Source organism: Papio anubis, chromosome X (assembly GCF_008728515.1).
Source record: "Papio anubis isolate 15944 chromosome X, Panubis1.0, whole genome shotgun sequence".
NCBI lineage: Eukaryota > Metazoa > Chordata > Mammalia > Primates > Cercopithecidae > Papio > Papio anubis.
The window spans coordinates 88,688,565-88,715,652 of NC_044996.1; the positions used below are offsets into that span (position 1 = coordinate 88,688,565).

The following is a 27,088-nucleotide window of genomic DNA, read 5'->3' on the forward strand; positions in this document are numbered from 1 at the left end:
AGACTGAGACAGTAGTTTCGTGTGGGTTTACCTTTTAATTCTCCAATATTTTTTGTCTCTTATTACTAGTTTCAATCAATATTTATGTAGTACTTATGTGCCAGTCATTGTTGTAAGTTTATTTAATATGTTACTTTCTCACAACAAACCTATGAAATTAGTACCATTATCTCTATTTTACCTATGGGGAAACTGAGGCACAGAAGGCTTAAATAACTTGAGCTAATAACGCAGATAATAGATAGCAGAGCTAGGATCCAAATCTAGGCTGCGTGGATCCAGAGTCAGAGTCCACTTTGCCTTTCAAAACAACCTTGGTGTGTTGTTTTCTTAAATAAGAAATGTAGGAATGTTTCTCTCCAAACCCTGAAATATTATGTCAGCCACACAGGACACCTCCTTCTTGTACAGCTAAATTAGTATCACCAGTGTTCTTGGAGACCTAGGATTCCTGATTGAGGGATTGCTATGCTGCAATGTCTGTGTCCCATATTGTATTTATTTATCAAACAGATCTTCTCATTGCCAGACATTGTTTTAAATGCCTTATACACATTGACTTGCTTAATTTAATCTTTACAACAAGCAATTAACAGATGAAAAAGGTCGCATAACTTTGTAAAGGGCAGAGCCAGATTCCAACCAAGTTAACGTCTTCGATCGCTATTCTTAATCTTTCTGCAGGGTCTGAGTCTCTTTATTTCTTATCGGCATGGGTTTCTCTGTTTTTTGCTTCAGGGACTTTATGATTGGTCACAAGAAATTCTTGACCTTGGTTGGTTTTGACATGGCTGCAACATGCTCTGTCTTTCTGACAGGAATGCATAGCAGAATATCAGGTTCTCCTCAGCCCTGTGACAATCATAGAGCACATACGGCATAGATTTTGTTTTAAAAAATCTCTTTTGGTGTGTGTATTCTTCTTGTTAAAGTCTGAATTGATATTTGCACACTGCTATAACGTCTCTCATGAAGCATTACCTATTTTCAAAGCTACATAAGGTGCTGTTGTAATCATACGGTTTTGTTGTATACATAATCTCTCTTTAATTAGTCATCATTATTTATTTTCCTTTTGTTAGTTTAATTATAAAAACAATGCATACTCATTTTAAGAATCCTAATAATACAGATCTGTGTGTTGTTGGTGGTGAAAAGTCTCCAGTTTCTTTCATCCCTTTTCTTTATAATTTCCAGCATAATGTCATAGAAATAGATGAAACTCTCAGCGGGCTTATTCTGCATTCACTGACCATGGTGGTTTGAGGGTTAACTTTAAGAAGCACTCTGTCCTTTTCAGCTGACTGCTACATCCGGGAGAAAAGCGCTATTGCCTGGGAAACTAAGTCACGTGAGAACCTGCGGCCTCTAGGTGCCGGAACCTGACCTGAGCTGGGGCCTGTGCTTCCAGTGGGTGGTGGGGGGCCTGGTGTGCTGGCATCAGGTAAGCGGACTGCCTCGGCAAAGGCTTAAGGACAAGAGACCGGCAGCCTGAACTGGCTGGGGCATCCGGAAGGCTTAGATCTTGTGGCCAAGAGTTCAGACCGTGGCGAAGTGGAGAGTGACATGCAGTTGGATGGCGGTGACTGCGTGGTAAGTTGTATTTGAATACCTGGCAGGAGACAAGAAGTGGGGATGAGCTAGGACTCATCCTCCCTTTATTGAATAATTTGCCTTTTTCCAGAGGGAAGGAAGCCAGACCAGCTAGCAGGACGCCAGGGGTGCAGGGGTGGGAGTGCGGGAATGAGAATAGGTGTCTGGAACAGGACAGAGGGGGAAGGGGACCCTGAGGCTCAAATTCTGTTTCCTTACATGGCTTTTTCTTCTCGTTTTTCTCCTTCTCTCTCGCCCTCTATGTCCCCATTATTCTTGTTCTTTCTTTTCCTGGTTACGCATTTTTATTCCTCCAGAGCCTTAATTCGAATGTAAACATTTTGGCGCCTGATCCAATTCTCTCTTAACTTTCCTGGTATTTGTGATTTCGTGTTTGGTAACATAATAGGACGACTATAGTTAACAATAATTTATTATATATTTCAAAATAACTAAAAACCGAAATTGAGATGATTCTAACACAAAGAAATGATAAATGCTTGAGGTGATGGATATAACAACTACTCTGATTTGATTATTACACATTGTATGTTATAATCAAAATATCGCATGCACCCCATAAAATATGCACAACTATTATGTATCCATAATAATTAAAACTTCAAAAACATTAACCAAATGGCAAAAAATCAGAAGAAGTTATTCAAGTATGGTGAGTAAACGTTTAAAAAGTGACAGCTTCACTAATAAATGCACATGAAAGAACGGAATAGCAGATTATGATTGACAACGGAATAAAAAGATTGTTTATGCCCTGTATTGTGCAGAGTTTGGGGACACTGGCACTCAATTACAGTATTGTTAAGTGTGTAAATTAGTATAATCATTTATTGTTGGGCTATTTGGCATATGTAACAAAATTGAAAACTTCTTAGTCTTTGACCTAGAAATTCTACCCTCAGGAAATTTTTTTCAACAGTTACTACTGAAAATACACACATGCATGCACATACATATATAATGTGTTAATTGCAGCATTCTTTGTAATAGCACACTTTGGAAATAATCTAAGTGCTCATCAATAGTGAACTGGTAAAATAAATTGTGGTATAACAATATGATTGGATAGAATACAGCCCTTTTAAATGGCACTGATTTGGTGCCTGCGAAATAAGTTACAAAATAGGTTTTCTAGTAGTAGTCATAATATTATCAAATGTTTCTTTACAATATATGTGAACACATACTTCTACATGAACAGAAAAAATACTGTAAGAAATTATGAATAAAACAACTAGCAATGAAAATCTCTGGGTAGTGGAATTGTAGCATTTGTTTTTCCTCCCCTCTTCTGCTTTCCTTCTCAACCTCCTTCCCCAACTTTCTCTCTTTCTTTTTTTCTTAAAGATCCATGTACATTTATTTCAACATTAATTTTTATACTCCAAATACCATTTACTTTCTTTTTTAAGGTATTACATATTAAGCAATACACAAGATTGTAAAGAAAAATTCAACCAATACCATTGTTGCCTTAGCTCAGTTTAACAAGTAAAAATTTGATCAATACAGCTGAGATCTTCTGTGTAACCTTCCTTAATTTCATTACTCCAATCATGAATTTGGTGTTTATTTTTTTATGAATAATTTTTTAATTTTTTTACCACATGTACATTTATATCTCAGAAATATATAGTATTATTTTACTTCCTTTAAAGTCTAATATAAATGGTATACTGTATATATTCTTCTTAACTTGTTTTTAGTCAAAATATGGTTGTGAGCTTTATGTTGATAACTTTTAACAGTTAATTTATTTTCCCTACTGTATTGTTTCTAATGTATACCTCTACCACAATTTATTTTTCCATTTTATGAATGACCACTTTGGTTATTTCAGTTTTTAGTACATGTATTTATGTTAATGGACATTGTAATGCATTTCCTTGCTCTATGAATTAAATGATGGATTACTTTGGAAAAGTTATTTCACTTTTTTTTTGAGACAACGTCTCACTCTGTCACCCAGGCTGAAGTGCAGTGGCACAATCTCTGCTCACTTCAACCTCTGCCTCCCGGACTCAAGCAGTCCTCTCACTTCAGCCTCCTGAGTAGCTGGGACTACAGGCACCTGCCACCATGCCTGACTAATTTTTGTATGTTTTTGTTGAGACGGGGTTTCACCATGTTGCCAAGACTGATCTCAAAATTCTGAGCTCAGGTGATCCACCTGCCTTGGCCTCCTAAAGTGCTGTATGACAGGTGTGAGCCACTATGCCAGACCTAGCAATACTTCTATTTTATCAGTTGTAAAATGGGAATAATGGCTACCTAATTCTCAGGATATTGTGAGGCATGAATGAAGAAGCTGTGTAAAGAGTTTGAAATAAATTAACTTTCAATGATTGCACTCCTTTCCCATCTTCCTGTCATAAAAGAGATGACTTTGGCCTAAACTGAAAAGCATAACTAGCATACATATTTTTAATTTTTTAATTTTATGTATACATAATAGTTGTATGTGTTCATGAGGTAAATGTGTTATTTTGATACAAGCATGAATTGAATAATGATCAAATCTGGGTAACTGGGATACCCATCACCTCAATCAACTATTATTTCTTTGTATTAGGAGCATTCCAATCTATTCTTCTGCTTATTTTGAAATGTACAATAAATTGTTGTTAATTATAATGGCCCAATTGTACTACTGAACACTAGACTAGATCTTCCTTCTATCTAACTTTATTTTTGTTCCCATTAACCACCTGTCTTTATCTCCACCTACCCAACTAAAATTCCCAGCCTTTGGTAACCACCATTCTATTCATTACCTCCATAAGGTGAATATTTTAGTTTCCATATGTGAGTGAGAACATGTGACATTTGTCTCTGTTTGCCTGGCTTATTTCACTTAGCATAATTTCCTCCAGTTCCAGATATGCTATTGTAAATGACAGGATTCTATTATTTTTTGTGGTTCAATAATATTTCATTGTGTATATATGCCATATTTTCTATATCCATTCATCCACTGATGAGCACCTAGGTTGATTACATATCTTTGGTATTATAAATAGTGCTGCAATAAACCTGGGAGTGCAACTATCTGTTCAATAGCTAGCATAGAGATCTTTTGAAAAAGTACAGGCAAGAAATAGCCTGTACCCAATGATGTTATTTATGGGCTTTATTGTTTTGTGCAGTGAGTTGTGGTATTAGAAGAAGCTTATCTAGTTTACTACATATATTGTTTAGTTTTCTGAGCCCTTACTTTACCTTCCATGTTAGCATCAGAGAAGATATATTTCCAAAATTACAGGATACCACAGAACTAAGATAATGAAGGAACTATTGTGTACAATCTTTTAGTGGGTGTTAGGTGATCTGATTCCCATTACTATCCCATAGCATCTTGGGTAAATTATTTCACCTCTGATCAATGATTGGTATCATTGTAGTTGCTAAGGTTCTGTTTTGTTGATGTCTTAGTTTGTTTGGGCTGCTATAATTAAATACCACAAACTGAATGACTTATAAGGAACAGAAATTTATTTTTCACAGTTCTGGAGGTTGGGAAGTCCAAGATCAAGGTAGTGGCAGATTTGGTGTCAGGTAGAGGAAGTTCTAATTAGCTCTCAGAATCAAAGGAGTGAATACCTAAGCAGGAATAGGGCCCTTCTTTGTTTAAGCATGTTAGCAGCAATAATTTTCTACATTTTCTTTCTAAAGTGCTGCTATTAACATGATTTCTCTCTTTGTGTCTCCAAGTTTTAAATTTCTAGTGAAGAGATTCTGATTGCCTAGCTTGAGTCACAGGTGGCTGTGAAGGCAGGTTAAATAACGTAGACATAACCAGTAGGTAATCCTTATGAGCCAGGAAGCCATCCTAATTGTTGTCTAGCAGCATCTACTGTTCTACTCACCATTTTTTGAGATGAATATATGTCAATTTTATTACCAGATGAAATAAATTATTTCTGAAGTAGCGTATATGTGGTGGCACACATACGAAATGTTTTTCTTCATTTCTTTCCTCATCTTAAAAATACATCTTTAAGGTACATAATAAACTATTTAAAAAATTTTTAGGTTGCCAGTCACAAGGTGCCTTTTAGTAAGGTACACAATACCTTCTATGAAATATTTTTGCCAGAAAAGTTCACTCAAATCTGATCAAGCCTCTAAATTTAATAATTTATGGGAAATGCAAAGCACAGAATTACATGACAAATGACATCATTGAATGCAGTCAGAAAAATCCAGCCTGTGGGAAACTCTGCAATGCAGATACGGGTTTTTAAAACAAATACATTTAAATAAAAAAAAGACAGACAGGAATTGGAGTAGTCCAGAACACCTACAGATTAAAAAAGAATTAAGAAACATATCAACCACTTGCAATGTATAGAGCTTATCTTGATCCTGATTTAAGCAAGCATATTGTTAAAGACAGATAAGACATTGCTGGTACCAATGCAAGCTAGTATAATGCTTTTGAAAACATTGCTTCTAGGTCCTCTCAGAGAACAAAACTAGGAAATATATGCATGTATACACCCATGCAAATATCCACATCTACATTTATTTTTACATGTATCCTATCTATACCTAACAAATGATACGGCTTTATCGTTTGGCTTACCAATCCCATTTCTAGAAGTTTTCCCTGTAGATATACTTTCAACAATACAATACAACAGTGAATATACACAGTGAATATGCAACATTATTTATATTTGCAAAATGTTGAAAACAACATAAATACCCATATACACTGTGACACATTCGTACAGTGTGGTAGCATGAAGCTGTAAAAAAGAAAATGGAAGATCATTATGAGCTAATATGGAGTAATTTCTGGAATATATCATAAATTAAAAGTGTTAAAGGCAAAAGAATATCTGTAATATGTTACCCTTCATGTGATGAAGGAGGTGTAAAATATACATATATATCTGCTTAATTGTGCAAAAGAAATACAGGAAGCCAGAGACTTAATGAGAGGCTACCAGTAGTTAGTGTGTATGGGATGCAAAGAATGAGAGAATGAGAAGGGGATGGTAGAAATGAGGGGGAGCAACAGTTCTGTGAATATACTTTTTTGTGTAGCCGTAACACTTAGAGCCATGAGACTGTTTCACATACCCTCCAAAAATAAATAATTAAAATTAACCATGATTTTGCAAGAAACAAAAGTTCAATGCAATTCATTACAAGTGAACCTAGCTATATTACAAATGAGTAATATGACCACACTGAAGGGAGTGGGGAAGAAAAAAGTAAGCTAACCTAAGTAACTATGGAAAGTACTATTAAAAATGCATACTGTAAGGCTAAAGACAAAAATAAATGTACACAGCAGTTGTACTCTAGTGAAGAAAGTTGTTTTTTACAATGGTGTGTGTTAACAATTTTATAATTACTTAATGGGTATATTAGGACTGAACAAATGTTGTGAGTAATAAGAGGTTTCATAAAAGGAGTTACAAACAAGGGAAAGGGAGAAGGCTGAAATGAACTATGTGAATTAGAATCAGAGATATCAGTATAAATGTGTGTATGTATGTATATGTTGTATATATGTATATATAAATATAAATGTAAGAACATTATCAATATGTAAATATGTATATATTAATATATACACATGTGCACACATAAGGATAGATACAGAAATAAATGTAGATGTGGATATTTGTGTGGGTGTATACATACATATATTTCCTAGCTTTGTTAACTGAGAGGACCTAGAAACAATGACAAAACATTAGCTGTGATCATACTTAATGCCTGGATTGTGGTTTCTAAATTTTTTTTACAATAAAAATAATTAGGGCTTTTTGGAGTCACAGTTGATTTCAAGCCTGGGGCAGGGAACAAAACAAGAGTAGCCAGAAACATCTTATGTTGCCAAAACGTGAGGAAGGATCAATAAATGATGGGGGCATGTTGAAAAGACAGGGACAAAGCTTGAAGGAGCTCCCAGTCAACAAATCTGTGATAATTTGAACAAAAAAGTAAATAGTAATAGTCTTGGATTATAATATAATAGATACCCATAAATCTATAGTCATACAAATAAATAAATGAATAATAAAGTTAAGATTTGGGAAACAGCTCTTCTTGCAGATGAATTTCAATTAAAATGTACAAAAGTGGCCAGGCGCAGTGGCTCACGCCTGTAATCCCAGCACTTTGGGAGGCCGAGGTGGGTGGATCACGAGGTCAGGAGATCGAGACCATCCTGGCTAACACGGTGAAACCCGTCTCTACTAAAAACACAAAAAATTAGCCGGGTGTGGCGGTGGGCGCCTGTAGTCCCAGCTACTTGGGAGGCTGAGGCAGGAGAATGGCGTGAACCCGGGAGGCGGAGCTTGCAGTGAGCCAAGATCATGCCACTGCACTCCAGCCTGGGTGACAGAGCGAGACTCCGTCTCAAAAAAAAAAAAAAATGCACAAAAGTGATGGAAATAGCTACCATTAAGCACAAACCACAACATTTTTTACAGACAAGAATCATCAATGGATGCTAAAATTAGTGGGTGGAAAGATGAGACATAGGGTATCTGTGTAATCTCAGACTGTCTACCCACAAGATACGTATTAATTGCAAGGAAAATATAGTAACTTTACAATGGAGAAACCTGGCAGAAACCACTTTAAACCAAATTATTAAAGTCATCGTCACCAGTCACCAATAAAAGACATGTGAACCTTGTGCGCCTTCTGATACTATGCACCGAGAAGGAAATAACATCACCTCCATGGTGTTCTTGCCAAAATTAACTCATGAGGCAACACCACTGTTTATTTATTTTTACAAAGACATTGTGAAAATAACTACTTGGCATACCATACTACTTTAGAGTGTCAAGGTCATGAAAGATATAGAAAGACTGAGGGGCTGTCATTGACTGGAGGAGACTAAGGAGGTATGACAGCTGAAAGCAATATGGGATCCCGGTTTGCAATTGAACCATAGAAAGGAAATCAGTGGGAAAACTGCTGAAATTCTAATAAGATTTGTAGATCAGTTAATAGTACTGTTTCAATGTTAATTTCCTGATTTAAATAGTATTTTAAATTATGATCCCACAGATAATATTAGAAGCAGAAAAGAGTATTCAAGAAAGTTCTGCACTTTTTTACAAATTTTTTGTAATTTTCACCTAAGACAAATTTTCTCAATATTGAAAGATTAAAAAATGAGACAATTGGGAATATCTGAACACTGGATATGTTATGATATTAAATAATTATTAAATTTTACCTGAGGTAATAGGATCATGGTTTTTAAAATAATTGTCTTTAGAGATTAATTCAGAAATATTTACATATGGTATAATATGAAGCATGGAATTTGCTTGGAAATAATAAGTGTTGGCTAATGGGTCCAGGAATAGATGAATTAATAATTGTTGAAGCTCAGTAATGGGTATATGGGGGAGTTCATGAATATTATTCTCTCTAGTTTTGTGTGAGTTCAAGACTTCCTACAATATGTTGAAAAACTAATTCAATGTAGAAAACTGGAAAATTGCAGAAGAATAAAACTAAAAACCATCTGTAAATCATCCAGGTATTTATAATCAGTGTTACATTTTGATGTGTGTGGTGTATGCATGGGGGATTGGTACTCAACATTTGTTCTACCTTCTTATTATAACTTCATGCACTTCAGGAAAAGGAGTTAAAAGTACAAACTCAAGTCAGATTCCCTGGGTGAGTGTCCCATTATTGTCATTTACTAAATGTCTGTTGTTGAATAGTTCTCTGAATCTTAAGTTCTCTGAATCTCAGTTTCCTCATTTATGAAATGAGAGCAATACTGTATGCTGCCACAACCAGTAAATAGAGGTTGAAGATCCCTTATCTGAAATGCTTGGGACAAGAAGTGTTTGGATTTTAGATTTTTTTCCGAATTTTGGAATATTTGCATTATACTTACCAGTTCAGCACCCCAATCCAAAAATCTCAAAAGATGTGAATCTTAGAATTGAGGAAATATGGCAGTGCCAACCTCACAGGCTTTTTTGTGACAAGTAAATAAGTTTATAAATGCAAAGTACCAGACGTGGGTATTCCGTAAATATTAGTTACCATTATCATCCTCATTACCATCATCATCACCATCATCATCATCATAAATATGCTACTTAATAGTGCTCATGAAGGCATCTCTGCATATTTGTCCCTTTCAAGCAAGGAAACCAAATTATCTGGACCTCATTGAGGATTTAACAGTCATTACTTCTGGGAGATAGATTTTTTTTAAATTATACTTTAAGTTCTAGGGTACATGTGCACAACGTGCAGGTTTGTTACATAGGTACACATGTGCCATGTTGGTGTGCTGTACCCATTAACTCGTCATTTACATTAGGTATATCTCCTAATGCTATCCCTTCCCCTCCCCCCTCCCCACAATAGGCCCCAGTGTGTGATGTTCCCCTTCCTGTGTCCAGGTGATCTCATTGTTCAATTCCCACCTATGAGTGAGAACATGCGGTGTTTGGTTTTCTGTTCGTGCGATAGTTTGCTGAGAATGATGGTTTCCAGCTGCATCCATGTCCCTACAAAGGACATGAACTCATCCTTTTTTAGGGACATTTTTATAATATTCTACATTAATAATGTATAAGAATGTTCATTGCAGCATGGTTGGTAGAAGCTAAAATGTTTGACATAGCCTAAGTGCCCATCAACAGGAAATGGTCAAATACATTGTTGAGGTATTCCCACTGCAATACTATACAATGTTGCAAGAGAATGAGGGAGGAGTAGTACTAGTGTAGTGACATGGAAAGATGTCTGTTATATCGACTAGTAAAGAAAGCAAATCATAGAACCAAATGATAGCACTCAAGTAGGAAAAAGCTTATTTATTTGTGTATTTGCAGACAGATAGATAAATGTGTTCCAAACGTTTAAAAGTGGTTGCCTCTGAGGGATAGGATTCATATCAGAGGAAGTTGAAATGAGACTTTCACATTTTCCCCTTGTATATGTAGGTATGATTTGATTTTTATACTACGTATTATTTTGTATTTAAAATACAATTTTTAAAAGTTGGGCAAGACATTTTTTAAGAGTATGTAAATGTACTCACTAAATTTCCTTCTAAGTAAGTTTTGTTCTTTTAGCATCTTATTATAGGCATGTACCATGAAACTTAACAATGAAAGAATAAAGTGTAAAACTGTATTTTTGTCCAGGCTACCTTTACAAATTGTGAAGTCCTTGTAGCCAGCACATTTTTGTCAGTCTTCATAGCTATTAGGCCTGTTCATAATGGTACAAGCATACTATTAACATAGCAACATATTGCTATCATAATAACCTTTTAATTCCATTTGTCTCAAAGTAAGATTTGATAAAGGATGTCATAAAAATTAGTCTTTCACATTAAAGTGGAAAAACAAAATTCATTTCCAGTTATAGGGAATTAGGACAATTTATAAGTTACATATGTCCCACAGAATAGATTTTTAAAAGTCTTTTCAAATAATTCATTGTGAAATTTGAGCTCCCTATATTCTGTTTCCCTCAAGTTGATAACTCCCATATACCTCACAAGCATATACCTCAAAAGTGTAGTTTGTACCATCAGAGAATACTCTAAACAACTCTATGCAAATAAACTAGAAAATCTAGAAGAAATTGATAAATTCCTGTATACCTACACCCTCCCAACACTAAACCAGGAAGAAGTTGAATCCCTGAATACACCAAATCAAGTTCTGAAATTCAGGCAGTAATTAACAGCCTACCACCCAAAAAACAACCCAGGACCAGATGGAATTACAGGTGAATTCTAGCAGAGGTAAAAAGAGGAGCTGGTACCATTCCTTCTGAAACTATTCCAGGCAATAGAAAAAGAGGGACTCCTCATGAACTCATTTTATGAGGCCAGCATCATCCTAATACCAAAACCTGGCAGAGACACAACAAAAAAAGAAAATTTCAGGTCAATATCCGTGATGAACATCAATGCGAAATTCTTAATAAAATACTGGCAAACTGAATCCAACAGCACATCAAAAAGCTTATCCACCACGAGCAGGTTGGCTTCATCCCTAGGACGCAAGGCTGGTCCAACATATGCAAATCAATAAACTTAATCACATAAACAGAACAAATGACAATAACCACATGATTATCTCAACAGACGCAGAACAGGCCTTCAAGAAGTATTAACATTCTTCATGCTAAAAACTCTCGATAAACTAGGTATTGATGGAACGTATCTCAAAATAATAACAGCTATTTGTGTCAAACCCACAGCCAATATCATAGTGAATGGGCAAAAGCTGGAAGCATTCCCTTTGAAAACTGGTACTAGACAAGGATCCCCTCTCTCACCTATTCAACCTAGTATTGGAAGTTCTGGCCAGGGCAATCAGGCAAGAGAAAGAAATAAAGGGTATTCAAATAGGAAGAGAGGAAGTCAAATTGTCTCTGTTTGCAGATGACATGATTGTATATTTAGAAAACCCCATCATCTCAGCCCAAATCTCCTTAAGCTGATAAGCAACTTCAGCAAATTCTCAGGATACAAAATCAGTGTACAAAAATCACAGGCATTCCTATACACCAATAATAAACAGGGAGACAAATTATGAGTGAACTCCCATTCACAATTGCTACAAAGGGAGTAAAATATCTAGGAATACAACTTAGAAGGGGTGTGAAGGACCTCTTAAAGGAGAACTATGAACCACTGCTCAAGGAACTAAGAGAGGACACAAACAAATGGAAAAACATTGCATGCTCATGGATAGGAAAAATCAATATCATGAAAATGGCCATACTGCTCAAAGTAATTTATAGATTCTATGCTATCCCCATCAAGCTACCAATGACTTTCTTCACAGAATTAGAAAAACCTACTTTAAATTTCATAGGAAACCAAAAAAGGAGCCTGTATAGACAAGACAATCCCAAACAAAAAGAACAAAGCTGGAGGCATCACACTACTTGACTTCAAAATATACTACAAGGCTACAGTAACCAAAACAGCATGGTACTGGTACCAAAACAGATACATAGATGAATGGAAAAGAACAGAGGCCTCAGAAATAACATCACTCATCTGCAACTATCTGATCTTGACAAACCTGACAAAAGCAATGGGGAAAGGGTTCTCAATTTAATGAATGGTGTTGGGAAAACTGGCTAGCCATATACAGAAAACTGAAACTGGACACCTTCCTTACACCTTATACAAAAATAAACTCAAGAAGGATTAAAGACTTAAACGTAAGACCTAAAACCATGAAAACCCCAGAAAACCTAGGCAATACCATTCAGGACATAGCATGGGCAAATACTTCATGACTAAAACACCAAAAGCAATGGCATCAAAACCCAGAATTGACAAATGGGATCTAATTAAACTAAAGAGCTTCTGCACAGAAGATATCATCAGAGTGAACAGGCAACCTACAGACTGGCAGAAAAGTTTTGCAATCTATCCATCTGACAAAGGGCTAACATACAGAATCTACAAGGAACTTAAACAAATTTACAAGAAAAAAACAAACCCATCAAAAAGTGGGCAAAAGGTATGAACAGATACTTCTCAAAAGAAGACATTTATGCAACCAATAAACATATGAAAAAAAGCTCATCCTCACTGGTCATCAGAGAAATGCAAATCAAAACCACAATGAGATACTCTCTCACGCCATTTGGAATGGCGATCATTAAAAAGTCAGGAAAAAACAGATGCTGGAGAGTATGTGGAGAAATAGAAACACTTTTACACTGTTGGTGGGAGTGTAAATTAGTTCAACCACTGTGGAAGACAGTGTGGTGATTCCTCAAGGATCTAGAACCAGAAATACCATTTGACCTAGCAATCGCGTTACTGGGTATATAACCAAAGGATTATATATCATTCTCCTATAAAGACACATGCATATGTATGTCTATTGCAGCACTATTCACAATAGCAAAGACTTGGAATCAACCCAAATGCCCATCAATGATAGACTGGATGAAGAAAACGTGGCACATATACACCATGGCATACTATACAGACATTAAAAAGGATGAGTTCATGTCCTTTGCAGGGACATTGATGAAGCTGGAAACCATCATTGTCAGCAAGCTAATACAGAAACAGAAGACCAAACACTGCATATTCTCACTCATAAGTGGGAGTTTAACAATGGGAACACATGGACACAGGGAGGGGAACATCACACACAGGGGCTGTCAGGGAGTTGGGGGTTAGGGAAGGTATAGTATTAGGAGAAATACCTAATGCAGATGACAGGTTTATGGGTGCAACAAACCACCATGGCACATGCATACCTATGTAACAAACCTGGATCTGCACATGTATCCCAGAACTTAAAGTATAATTTTTAAAAAGTGTAGTTTGGTAAAAAGTCTTTTCCTAGTGATCTGAACCTGAAATGTGACTTTACAATCCCCCTCAGGCCCCATACATCAAGCAGAGAATTTTAATTTTAAATCTAAACTTGAACAGTCTGGAATTTCTTTCAGTTCTCAACATAAATGTAATGTATAGTTTCTAAATATATTCTAAAACAGGTGTTACCATGATTAATATTATGGTATTATTAGTTTTTGTTATTTTGTGCTTTGAGGACAAACAGCCCTAAAAGCTCAGTGACTTACAACAACAAAGATTTGCTTCTTTTACACATTACTTGTTAGCTCTGGAGGTGTTCCCTATATCATTTTTGTTCCAGGGTCTAGTTTGGAGGAGCCCCCCAATCTGAGACAAACTATTTGTAGAATGAAAAGAAGAATGATGGACTCATGCAATGCCTCTTAAAACATAAACATGACATACGTCAATATCAAGCTTGACATCCACAGCGCAAGAATCTATAATCCTCTTATGGGGAGAAGTAACAAATAATTGGGAACATTAACACAATATACTGCAATGATTTTGCCACATTATAATAATTTTGAAACATAATCTTGTAAGTACGTATGCCTTAATATACATGAATATATGAATAATAAAAATCATTCCAGAGAATTTTACAATGTATTATTTCAAAAGGAACTGTATGTTAGAAAAACAGAAATCAAATGAATTTTGACTATAAATTTCATAGACTGGTTCAACATGATATCATAATTATTATTGAGTAATTAGTAATCATTATTCAGATCAGTAAAATTGATATGATAATTCAGCCATTTTTCAAAATATACAGATGTTTTTATCTCCTATTTATCTCTGAACTACAACTATTCCTGTCTATTAATATCTATTTAATGGAGTTTGAGGAAAAGAATAATTACTCAAGAAACACAATGTTAAGAGCAGGGACCTTGTTTTTTAAATTTGTTTTGTTTTGAAGTATTTCAAATTTACAGAAAAGCCAAAAGGAATAATACAAAGAATATTCTTAACAGGTTATCCCAGTCACCAATGAATATGCTTATCATGGGATACTACTCACCAGATTCACATTGTTAATCTGGTTAATTTTGGCTAATCCACCCACAGATTTTCTGAACATATATATGGCCTACCCTTTTGGGAAAATGTACAATTTTCTTCATCTGAACATTCTTCATCATGCATTTATGAGAAAGAAGAACATATTTTTAAATTTTACTTTAGGTTTGAGAGCACATGTGCAGCTTTGCTATATAAGTAAATTGCATGTCACAGGGGTTTGACGTACAAATGATTTGGTCACCCAGGTAATAAACATAGTACCCAATAGGTAGCTTTTCAATCCTTACCCTCCTCTCACCATCCACCCACAAGTAGGCCCCAATGTCTATTATTACCTCCTTTGTATCCATCTCTACTCAGTGATTAGCTCCTACTTATAAGTGAGAGCATGTGATATTTGGTTTCTTGTTCCTGTGGTACCTTGCTTAGGGAAACAGCCTTCAGATCCATCCATGTTCCTGCAAAGGATATGATCTCATTCTTTTATATGGCTGCATAGTATTCCGTGGTGTACATATACCACATTTTCTTTATCCGGTCTACTACTAATGGGCATTTAGGTTGATTCCATGTCTTTGCCATTGTGAATAGTGCTGCAGTGAACATATGCATGCATGTGTCTTTCTGGTACGGTGAATTATACTTTTGGGGGAAATATACCCAATAATGGTGATTGCTGGGTCAAATGCTGATTCTGTTTTAAGTTCTTTGAGAAATTGCCAAACTGCTTTCCACACTGGCTGAACTAGTTTACATTCCCAGTAGTGGAGTGAATAAGTGTTCCCTTTTATCCACAACCTTACCAGCATCTTCTATTTTTTGACATTTAATGATAGCCATTCTGACTGGTGTCTATTTGTGGTTTTGATTTGCATTTTCCTAATGATTAGTGATATTGAGCATTTTTTCCATAGCTTGTTAGCCACATGAATATCTTCTTTTGTAAAGTGTCTGTTCATGTACTTTACCCAGTTTATTAAAGTTGGGGTTTTTTTTGTAAATTTGTTTAAGTTTCTTATAGATGCTGTATGTTGTTATAGATGCTGGATATACATGCTGGAATGTATACTTTGCAAATATTTTCTCCTAGTCTGTAGGTTATTTACTATGTTGATAGTTTATTTTGCTGTGTACAAACTCTTTAACTTAATTAGGTATCTTACCATTTTTTGTCTTTGTTGCAATTGCTTTTGGCGCCTTTGTCATGAAGGCTTTGCTAGGTGCTATGTTGAGGACGTCCAGAATGGTACTTCCTAGGTTATCTTTCGTCGTTTTTCTAGTATTCGGCGATACATTTAGGTTTTTAATCCATCTTGAGTTAAGGGGTCCAGTTTAAATCTTCTGCATGTGGCTACACAGTTTTCCCAGCAACATTTATTGAATATGGAGTTCTTTCCACATTTCTCATGCTTGTGTATTTTCTCAAAGATCAGATAATTGTAGGCACATGGCAACATTTTGGGGCTCTCTATTCTGTTCCATTGATCTATGTGTCTGTTTTTGTACTAGTGCCATGATGTTTTCATTACTGTAGCCTTGTAGTATACTTTGAAGTCAAGTAGTGTGATGCCGCCAGCCTTGTTCTTTTTGCTTAGGATTGCCTTGGCCATTCAAGCTCTTTTTTTTGTTGTTGTTGTTCCATGTGTATTTTAAAATACTTTGATTTAATTCTGTGAACAATGTCATTAGTAGTTTGACAGTGAAAACGTTGACTCTGTAAATTAGATTGGACACTATGGCCATTTTGACAATATTGATTATTCCTTTTCATGAGCATGGAATGTTTTTCCATTTTTTTTTTTTTTTGACATCTCTTATTTCTTTGAGTAGTGTTTTGTAATTCTCATCTTAGAAGTCTTTTGCCAACTTGGTTAGTGGAATTTCTAGATATTTTATTCTTTTTGTGGCTATTGTGAATGGAATTACATTCTTGATTTGGCTCTCTGCTTAGATGTTGTCAATGTGTAGGAATTCTACTGATTTTTGCACATTGTTTTTGTACCGTGAAACTTTGCTAACCTTGTGTATCAGATCAAGGAGCTTTGGGCCACAAACTATAAAGATTTCTAGGAATAGAATCATAGTGTTTGCTAACAGGGTTAGTTTGACTCCCTCTATTCCTATTTGGATGCCTTCTATTTCTTTCTCTTGACTGATTGCTCTGCCTAGGACTTCCAGTACTGTGTTAAGTATGAGTGGTGAGAGAGGGCATCCTTGCCTTTTTCTAGTTCTCAAGGGGAATGTATCCAGCTTTTGCCCATTCATTATGACTTTGACTGTGAGTTTTTCATAGATGGCTCTTATTATTTTGAAACATTTTTCTTCAATGCCTTTTTTTGTTTATTATTGAGGGTTTTTAACATGAAGGATGTTGGATTTTATTGAAAGCTTTTTCTGTATCTATTGAGATAATCATGTTGTTTTTGTTTTTAGTTCTGTTTATGCAGTGAAAAGCATTTATTGATTTACATATGTTCATCCAATCATGCATTCCAGGGATAAAGCCTACTTAATTGTGGTGGATTAATGTTTCATTTTTGTTTTTAATTCCGGGGTACATGTACAGGATGTGCAGGTTTGGTACATAGGTAAAACATGTGCCATGGTGGTTTGCTGCACATATCAATCCATCACCTAGGTATTAGGTCCAGCATGCATTAGCTATTTTTCCGAATGCTCTTCCTCCCCCACCCCACCCTCTGGCAGGCTTCAGTTTGTGTTGTTCCCCTCCTGTGTCCATGTGTTCTCATTGTTCGGCTCCCACTTATAAGTAAGAACATGTGGTATTCGATATTCTGTTCTGGCGTTAGTATGCAGAGGATAATGGCTTCCAGCTCCATCCATGTCCCTGCAAAGGACACGTTCTTGTTCCTTATAATGGCTGCATAACATACTATTCCATGATGTGTATGTACCACATTTTCTTTATTCAGTCTATCATTGATGGACATTTGAGTTGATTCCATGTCTTTGATATTGTGAAAAGTGCTGCAGTGAGCATACATGTGCATATATCTATGCAATAGAATGATTTATATTCCTTTGGGTATGTACCCAGTAATGGAATTGCTGGGTCAAATGGTATTTCCAGTTCTAGATCTTTGAGGAATTGCCACACCGTCTTCCACAATGGTTGAATTAATTTACATCCTCACCAACAATGAAAAGCATTCCCATTTCACTGCAACCTCACCAGCAATTGTTGTTTCTTGGCTTTTCAATAAACACCATTTACACTGAGGTGAGATGGTAACTCATTGTGATTTTGATTTACATTTCTCTAATGATCCGTGATGTTAAGATTTTTAAAAAATATATGTTTGTGGCAAGATGGACGAATAGGAACAGCTCCAGTCTCCAACTCCCAGCACAACTGACACAGAAGACTGGTGATTTCTGCATTTTCAACTGAGGTACCAGTTCAACCACTAGGCGCGAGAGCCAATCAGTGCTGGTCAGCTGCTGCAGCCCCACCTCAGCTAAAGCTGAAGTAGGGCAAGGCATTGCCTCACCTGGGAAGCAATAAGGTAAAGGGAATCCTTTTCCTAGCCAGGGAACTGAGACACACAACACCTGAAAAATCGGGTAACTCCCACTCCCAATACTGCTCTTACCACAAGGGTCTTGTAGCAAACGGCACATCAGGAGATTATATCCCACACCTGGCTGGGAGGGTCCCACGCCCACGGAGCCTCCCCCACAGCAAAGGCACACAGCAGTCTGCTATCTAATGGCAAGGCAGCAGCGAGGCTGGGAGGGGTGGCTGCTGCTGGTGAGGCTTAAGTAGGTAAGCAAAGCCACTGGGAAGCTCGAACCGGGTGGAGCCCACAGCAGCTCAAGGAGGTCTGCCTGTCTCTCTGCAGACTCCATCTCTGGGGACAGGGCACAGATAAACAACAAAACAAAAAGCAGCTGAAACCTCTGCAGACACAAACGACTCTGTCTGACAGCTTTGAAGAGAGCAGTGGATCTCCAACACGGGAGGTAGAGATCTGAGAACAGACAGACTGCCTGCTCAAGTGGGTCTCTGACCCCGAGTAGCCTAACTGGGAGACATCCCCCACTAGGGGCGGGTGACCGGAGACCCCACACCTCACATGGCAGGTACACCGCTGACGAAGCTTCCAGAGCAAGAATCAGACAAGCACTGCTGTTCAGCAATATTTTATCTTCTGCAGCCTCGCTGCTGATACCCAGGCAAACAGGGTCTGGAGTGGACCCTCAAGCAATCTCCAACAGACTCCATAGTTGAGGGTCCTGAGGTTAGAAGGAAAACTAACAAACAGGAAGGACACCTTATTGACCAAAAACCCCATCAGTAATGCCACCATCGCCAAAGACCCCAAAGCACAGATAAAACGACAAAGATGGGGAAGAGCAGGGCAGAAAAACTGAAATTAAAAATAAGAGATTCGCCCTCCAAAGGAACACATTGCCAGCAACGGATCAAAGCTGGATGGAGAATGACTTTGACGAAGTTGAGAGAAGAAGGTTTCAGTCCATCAAACTTCAAAGCTAAAGGAGGAATTACATAGCGAGTGCAAAGAAACTAAAAGTCTTTAAAAAAAGAATGGCAAGAGGGGGCGAGCAAGATGGTCAATAGAACAGCTCCAGTCTCCAACTCCCAGCCAGCCGCACACAGAAGACCGGGTGATTTCTGCATTTTCAACTGAGGTACTGGGTTCATCTCACTGGGGAGTGCCGGACGATCGGTGCTGGTCAGCTGCTGCAGCCCGACCAGCTTAGAACTGAAGAAGCAGGCATCACTACCTGGGAAGTGCAAGAGGGAAGGGAATCCCTTTTCCTAGCCAGGGGAACTGAGACACACAACACCTGGAAAATCGGTAAATCCCACCCCAATATTGGGCGCTTTTAAGCAAACAGGCACACCAGGAGATCGTAGATCCCACACCTGGGTCGTGGGAGGGTCCATCACTCACGTGAGCCTCCCCCTCATTGCCAGCACAGCAGTCTGTGATCTACCGGGCAAGGCAGCAGCCAGGCTGGTGGAAGCTCCACCATTGCTGAGGCTTAAGTAGAAACAAAGCTGCTGGGAAGCTCTAACTGGGTGGAGCCTCACAGCAGCTCAAGGGAAACCTGCCTGTCTCTGTAGACCCACCCTGGGGGACAGGGCACAGCCACACAACAACAACAACAACAACAACAAAGCAGCAGAAACCTCTGCAGACGAAATCCACTCTGTCTGGACAGCTTTGAAGAGAGTACAGTGGATCTCCCAACACGGAGGTTGAGATCTGAGAAGGGACACTGCCTGCCTGGGCGGGTCCCTGACCCCTGAGTAGCCTAATCCGGGAGACACATCCCCAATAGGGGCAGTCTGACACCCCACACCCTCACAGGTGTGGGTGGGAGTACACCCCTCGGAGAGGAAGCTCCAAGCAAGAATCAGACAGGTACACCCCGCTGTTCAGAAATATTCTATCTTCTGCAGCCTCCTGCTGCTGACACTCCAGGCAAACAGGGTCTGAGGGCCAAGCAATCTCCAACAGACTCCACAGCTGAGGGTCCTGACTGTTAGAAGGAAAAACTATCAAACAGGAAGGACACTACACCAAAACCCCATCAGTACATCACCATCATCAAAGACCAGAGGCAGAGAAAAACCACAAAGATGGGGAAAAAGCAGGCAGAAAAGCTGGAAATTCAAAAATAAGAGCACATCTCCCCGCAAAGGAGCGAGCTCATCGGCCAGCAACGGATCAAAGCTGGACGGAGAATGACTTTGACGCAGATGAGAGAAGAAGGCTTCTGTCCATCAAATTTCTCAGAGCTAAAGGAGGAATTACATACCCACGAAAAGAAACTAAAAATCTTGGAAAAAAAAGTGGAAGAATTGGACGGCTAGAGTAATTAATGCAGAGAAGGTCATAAACGAAATGAAAGAGATGAAACCATGACACGAGAAATACGGACAAATGCACAAGCTTCAGTAACCCACTCGGGATCAACTGGAAGAAAGAGTATCAACATTGAGGATCAAATGAATGAAAGGAAGCGCAGAAGAGAAACCAAAAGAAAAAAAGAAGAAAAGAAAATGAACAAAAGCCTGCAAGAAGTACATGGATTATGTAAAAAAGACCAAATCTATGTCTGGATTGGGGTGCCTGAAAGTGAGGGGGGAATGGAACCAAGTTGAAAACACTCTTCAGGATATCATCCAGGAGAACTTCCTAACCTGTAGTAGGGCAGGCCAACATTCAACCAGGAAATACAGAGAACGCCACAAAGATACCGAGAAGAGCAACTCCAAGACACATAATTGCCAGATTCACCAAAGTTGAAATGAAGGAAAAATCTTAAGGGCAGCTACAGAGAGAAAGGTCGGGTTACTCCACAAAGGGAAGCCCATCAGACTCTCACAGCAGATCTCTCTCGCAGAAACTCTCCACAGAAGAGAGTGGGGCCAATATTCAACATCTAAAGAAAAGAATTTTCAACCCAGAATTTCATATCCAGCCAAACTAAGTTTCATAAGCAAAGGAGAAATAAAATCCTTTATAGATAAGCAAATGCTTAGAGATTTTGTCACCACCAGGCCTGCCTTACAAGAGACCCTGAAGGAAGTAATCTAAACATGGAAAGGAACAACCGTACCAGCCATTGCAAAACATGCCAAAATGTAAAGACCATCGAGGCTAGGAAGAAACTGCATCAACTAACGAGCAAAATAACCAGTTAATATCATAATGGCAGTGATCAAGTTCACACATAACAATCTTAACCTTAAATATAAATGGACTAAATGCTCCAATGAAAAGACACAGACTGGCAAACTGATAAAGAGTCAAGACCCATCAGTCTGCTGTATTCAGGAGACCCATCTCACACGCAGAGACATACATAGGCTCAAAATAAAGGGATGGAGGAAGATTTACCAAGCAAATGGAGAACAAAAAGCAGGGGTTGCAATCCTAGTCTCTGATAAAACAGACTTTAAAACCATCAAAGATCAAAAGAGACAAAGAAGGCCATTCCAGAATGGTAAAGGGATCAATTCAACAGGGAAGAGCTAACTATCCTAAATATATATGCACCCAATACAGGAGCACAATCTAGATTCATAAAGCAAGTCCTGAGACTTACAAGAGACTTAGACTCCATACAATAATAATAATGGGAGACTTCAACACTCCACCGTCAACATTAGACAGACCAACAAGACAGAAAGTTAACAAGGATATCCAGGAATTGAACTCATCTCTGCAGCAAGCAGACCTAATAGACATCTAGAGAACTCTCCAATTCAAATCAACAGAATATACATTCTTCAGCATCACATCGCACTTACCCAAAAATTGACCACATAATTGGAAGTAAAGCACTCCTCAGCAAATGTACAAGAACAGAAATTATAACAAACTGTCTCAGACCACAGTGCAATCAAACTAGAACTCAGGACTCAGAAACTCAATCAAAACTGCTCAACTACATGGAAACCGAAACAACCTGCTCCTGAATGTGACTACTGGGTACATAACGAAATGAAGGCAGAAATAAAGATGTTCTTTGAAACCAATGAGAACAAAGATACAACATACCAGAATCTCTGGGACACATTTAAAGCAGTGTGTAGAGGGAAATTATAGCACTGCGCCCACAAGAGAAAGCAGGAAAGATCAAAATTGACACTCTAACATCTCAATTAAAAGAACTAGAGAAGCAAGAGCAAACACATTCCAAAGCTAGCAGAAGGCAAGAAATAACTAAGATCAGAGCAGATCTGAAGGAGATAGAGAGACACAAAAACCCTCCAAAAATCAATGAATCCAGGAGTTGGTTTTTGAAAAGATCAACAAAATTGACAGACCGCCAACAAGACTAATAAAGAAGAAAAGAGAGAAGAATCAAATCGACGCTAATTAAAATGATAGGGGATATCACCACCGACCCCACAGAAATACAAACTACCATCAGAGAATACTATAAACACTCTCTACACAAATAAACTGGAAAACCTAGAAGAAATGGATAATTTCCTGACACTTACACTCTTTCCAAGACTAAACCAGGAAGAAGTTGAATCCCTGAATAGACCCAATAGTAGGCTCTGAAATTGAGGCACACTATACCACCAACCAAAAAAAAGTCCAGGACCAGATGGATTCACAGCTGAATTCTACCAGAGGTATAAGGAGGAGTTGGTACCATTCCTTCTGAAACTATTCCAGTCAATAGAAAAAGCAGGGAATCCTCCCCTAACTCATTTTATGAGGCCAACATCATCCTGGATACCAAAGCCTGGCAGAGACACAACAAAAGAGAATTTTAGACCACATCCTCACGAACACGATGCAAAAATCCTCACAAAATACTGGCAAACCGGATTCAACAACACATCAAAAAGCTTATCCACCATGATCAAGTGGGGTTTGTTCCCCAGGGATGCAAGGCTGGTTCAACATTCGCAAATCAATAAACATAACCTGCATATAAACAGAACCAAAGACAAGAACCACATGATTATCTCAATAGATGCAGAAAAGGCTTTTGACAAAAATTCAACAGCCTTCATGCTAAAAACGCCAATAAATTCGGGTATTGATGGAACGCACTTCAAAATACAAGAGCTATTTATGACCAACCCACAGCCACTATCATACCGAATGGCCAAAACTGGAAAAAATTCCCCAGAAAACTGGCACAAGATTGCGGATGCCCCTCTCTCACCACCCCATTCAACATAGTGTTGGAAGTTCTGGCTAGGCAATTAGGCAAGAGAAAGAAATCAGGGTATTCAGTTAGGGAAAAAGAAGAAGTCAAATTGTCCCTGTTTGCAGATGACATGATTGCATATTTAGAAAACCCCATTGTCTCAGCCCAAAATCTCCTTAAGCTGATAAGCAACTTCAGCAAAGTCTCAGGATACAAAATTAATGTGCAAAATCACAAGCATTCTTATACACCACAATAACAGACAAACACAGAGCCAAATCATGAATGAACTTCCATTCACAATTGCTTCAAAGTGAATAAAAATACCTAGGAATCCAACTTACAAGGATGTAAAGGACCCTTCAAGGAGAACTACAAGCCACTGCTCAGTGAAATAAAAGAGGACACAAACAAATGGAAGAACATACCTGCTCATGGATAGGAAGAATCAATATCGTGGAAAATGGCCATACTGCCCAAGGTAATTTATAGATTCAATGCCATCCCCATCAAGCTACCAATGAGTTTCTTCACAGAATTGGAAAACTGCTTTAAAGTTCATATGGAACCAAAAAGAAACCGCGATCTCCAAGAGAATCCTAAGTCAAAAGAACAAAGCTGGAGGCATCACGAATCTGACTTCAAACTCTACTACAAGGCTACAGTAACCAAACAGCATGGGTACTGGTACCAATACAGATATAGACCAATGGAACAGAACAGAGTCCCTAGAAATAATACCACACATCTACAGCCATCTGATCTTTGGACAAACCTGAGAAAAACAAGAAATGGGGAAAGGATTCCTATTTAATAAATGGTGGTGGGAATTACTAGCCATAAGTAGAAAGCTGAAACTGATCCTTTCCTTACTCCTTACATGAAAAATTAATTCAAGATGGATTAGAGACTTAAATGTTAGACCCACCATAAAACCCTTGAGTGAAACCAGTGGTAGTACCCATTCAGGACATAGGCATAAGCAAAGACTTCATGTCTAAAACACCAAAAGCAACGCAGCAAAAAGCTAAAATTGACAAATGGGATCTAATTAAATCCAAAAGAGCTTCTGCACAGCAAAAGAAACTACCATCAGAGTGAACAGGCAGCCTACAGAACGGGAGAAATTTTGCAATCTACTCATCTGACAAAGGGCTAATATCCAGAATCTACAAAGAACTCAAACAAATTTACAAGAAAAAAAAAAAAACAAACAACCCCATCAAAAAGTAGGCAAAGGATATGAACAGACATTTCTAAAAAGAAGACATTCATACAGCCAACAGACATATGAAAAAAAATGCTCATCATCACTGGACATCAGAGAAATGCAAATCAAAACCACAATGAGATACCATCTCACACCAGTTAGAATGGCAATCATTAAAAAGTCAGGAAAACAACAGGTGCTGGAGAGGATGTGGAGAAATAGGAACACTTACACTGTTGGTGGGATTGTAAACTAGTTCAACCATTATGGAAGACAGTATGGCGATTCCTCAAGATCTAGAACTAGATGTACCCATATGACCCAGCCATCCCATTACTGGGATATATCCAAAGGATTAGGCAACCATGCCGCTATAAAGACACATGCACACGATGTTTATTGCAGCACTATTCACAATAGCAAAGACTTGAATCAACCCAAATGTCCATCAGTGACAGATTGATTACAGAAAAATGTGGCACATATACACCATGGAATACTATGCAGCCATAAAAAGGATGAGTTTATACCCTAGGACATGGATGCGGTGGAAACCATCATTCTAGCAAACTATCACAAGAACAGAAAACCAAACAATCGCATGTTCTCACCATAGGTGGAACTGGAACAATGAGATCACTTGGACTCAGGAAGGGGAACATCACACAATCGGGCCTATCATGGGAGGGGGAGGGGGGAGGGATTGCATTGGGAGTTATACCTGATGTAAATGACGAGTTGATGGGTGCAGCAGACCAACATGCCACAAGTATACATATGAAAGAAACCTGCATGTTATGCACATGTACCCTACAAATTAAAGTATAATAATAATAAATAAATTTAAAAAAAAAAAAAAAAAAAGAATGCAAGAATGGATAACTAGAAAAAAAATCAATGCAGAGAAGGCCATAAACTAACTGAAAACCATGACACGAGAAATAATGCGGACAAATGCAGAAGCTTCAGTAACCCACTGATCAACTGGAAGAAAGAGTATCAGTGATTGAGGTTCAAATGAATGAAATGAAGTTGAGAAGAGGAGTCTAAAGCAAAAAGAGGAAAAGAATGAACAAAAGCCTTCAAGAAGTGGTTGTGGGATTATGTGAAAAGAGCAAATCTGCGTCTGATTGGGGTGCCTGAAAGTGAAGGGGAGAATAGAACCAAGATGGAAAACACTCTTCAGGATATCATCCAGGAGAACTTCCCCAACCTAGTAAGGCAGGCCAACATTCAAATTCAGGAAAATACACAGAACGCCACAAGGATGTAATTCTTAGAAGAGCAACTCCAAGACACATAATTGTCAGATTCACCAAAGTTGAAATGAAGGAAAAACTGTTAAGTGCAGCCAGAGAGAAAGGTCGGGTTACCCACAAAGGGAAGCCATCAGACTAACAGCAGATCACTCAGCAGAAACTCTCCAAGCCAGAAGAGAGTGGGGGCCAATATTCAACATTCTTAAAGAAAAGAATTTTCAACCCAGAATTTCATATCCAGCCAAACTACATTTCATAACTGAAGGAGAAATAAAATCCTTTACAGATAAGCAAATGCTTAGAGATTTTGTCACCACCAGGCCTGCCTCCTACAAGAGACCCTGAAGGAAGCACTCAACATGGAAAGGAACAACCGTACCAGCCATTGCAAAACATGCCAAAAATGTAAAGACCATCGAGGTGGAAGAAACTGCAGGAACAACTGATGAGCAAATAACCAGCTAACGCCGAATGACAGGATCAAATTCACATGACAATTATTAACCTTAAATGTTACTGGACTAAATGGTCCAATTAAAGACACCACTGGCAAACTGGATAAAGAGTCAATACTCCACCGTTTGTTGTATTCAGGAGACCATCTCACATGCAGAGACACACATAGCGCTCTAAACAAAGGGATGGAGGAAGATCTACCAAGCAAGTGGAGAACAAAAAAAGCAGGGGTTGCAATCCTAGTCTCTGATAAAGTCAGGACTTTTAAAACCATCAAAGCACCAAAAGAGACAAGGCTATTGCATAATGGTAAAGGAATCAATCTAACAGGAAGAGCTAACTATCAGAAATATATATGCACCCAACACAGGAGCACCCAGATTCATAAAGCAAGTCCTTAGAGACTCATAGCAGACTTAGACTCCCATACAATAATAAATGGAGATTCTCAACACCCCACTGTCAACATTAGACAGAACA

The 27,088-nt window shown here is 38.1% G+C and overlaps 1 long non-coding RNA gene across 3 annotated transcripts in view; it reads left to right on the forward strand.

Moving 5' to 3' along the window:
* Positions 1-1,299: 1,299 nt before the first annotated feature.
* Positions 1,300-27,088, forward strand: part of LOC103880757 — a 153,279-nt gene continuing 127,490 nt past the window's right edge. For all 3 annotated transcript variants that reach the window (XR_002519451.2, XR_004180709.1, XR_002519452.2), the window contains exon 1: positions 1,300-1,593. This is a non-coding gene — a long non-coding RNA (uncharacterized LOC103880757). The remainder of the gene's footprint in view (positions 1,594-27,088) is intronic.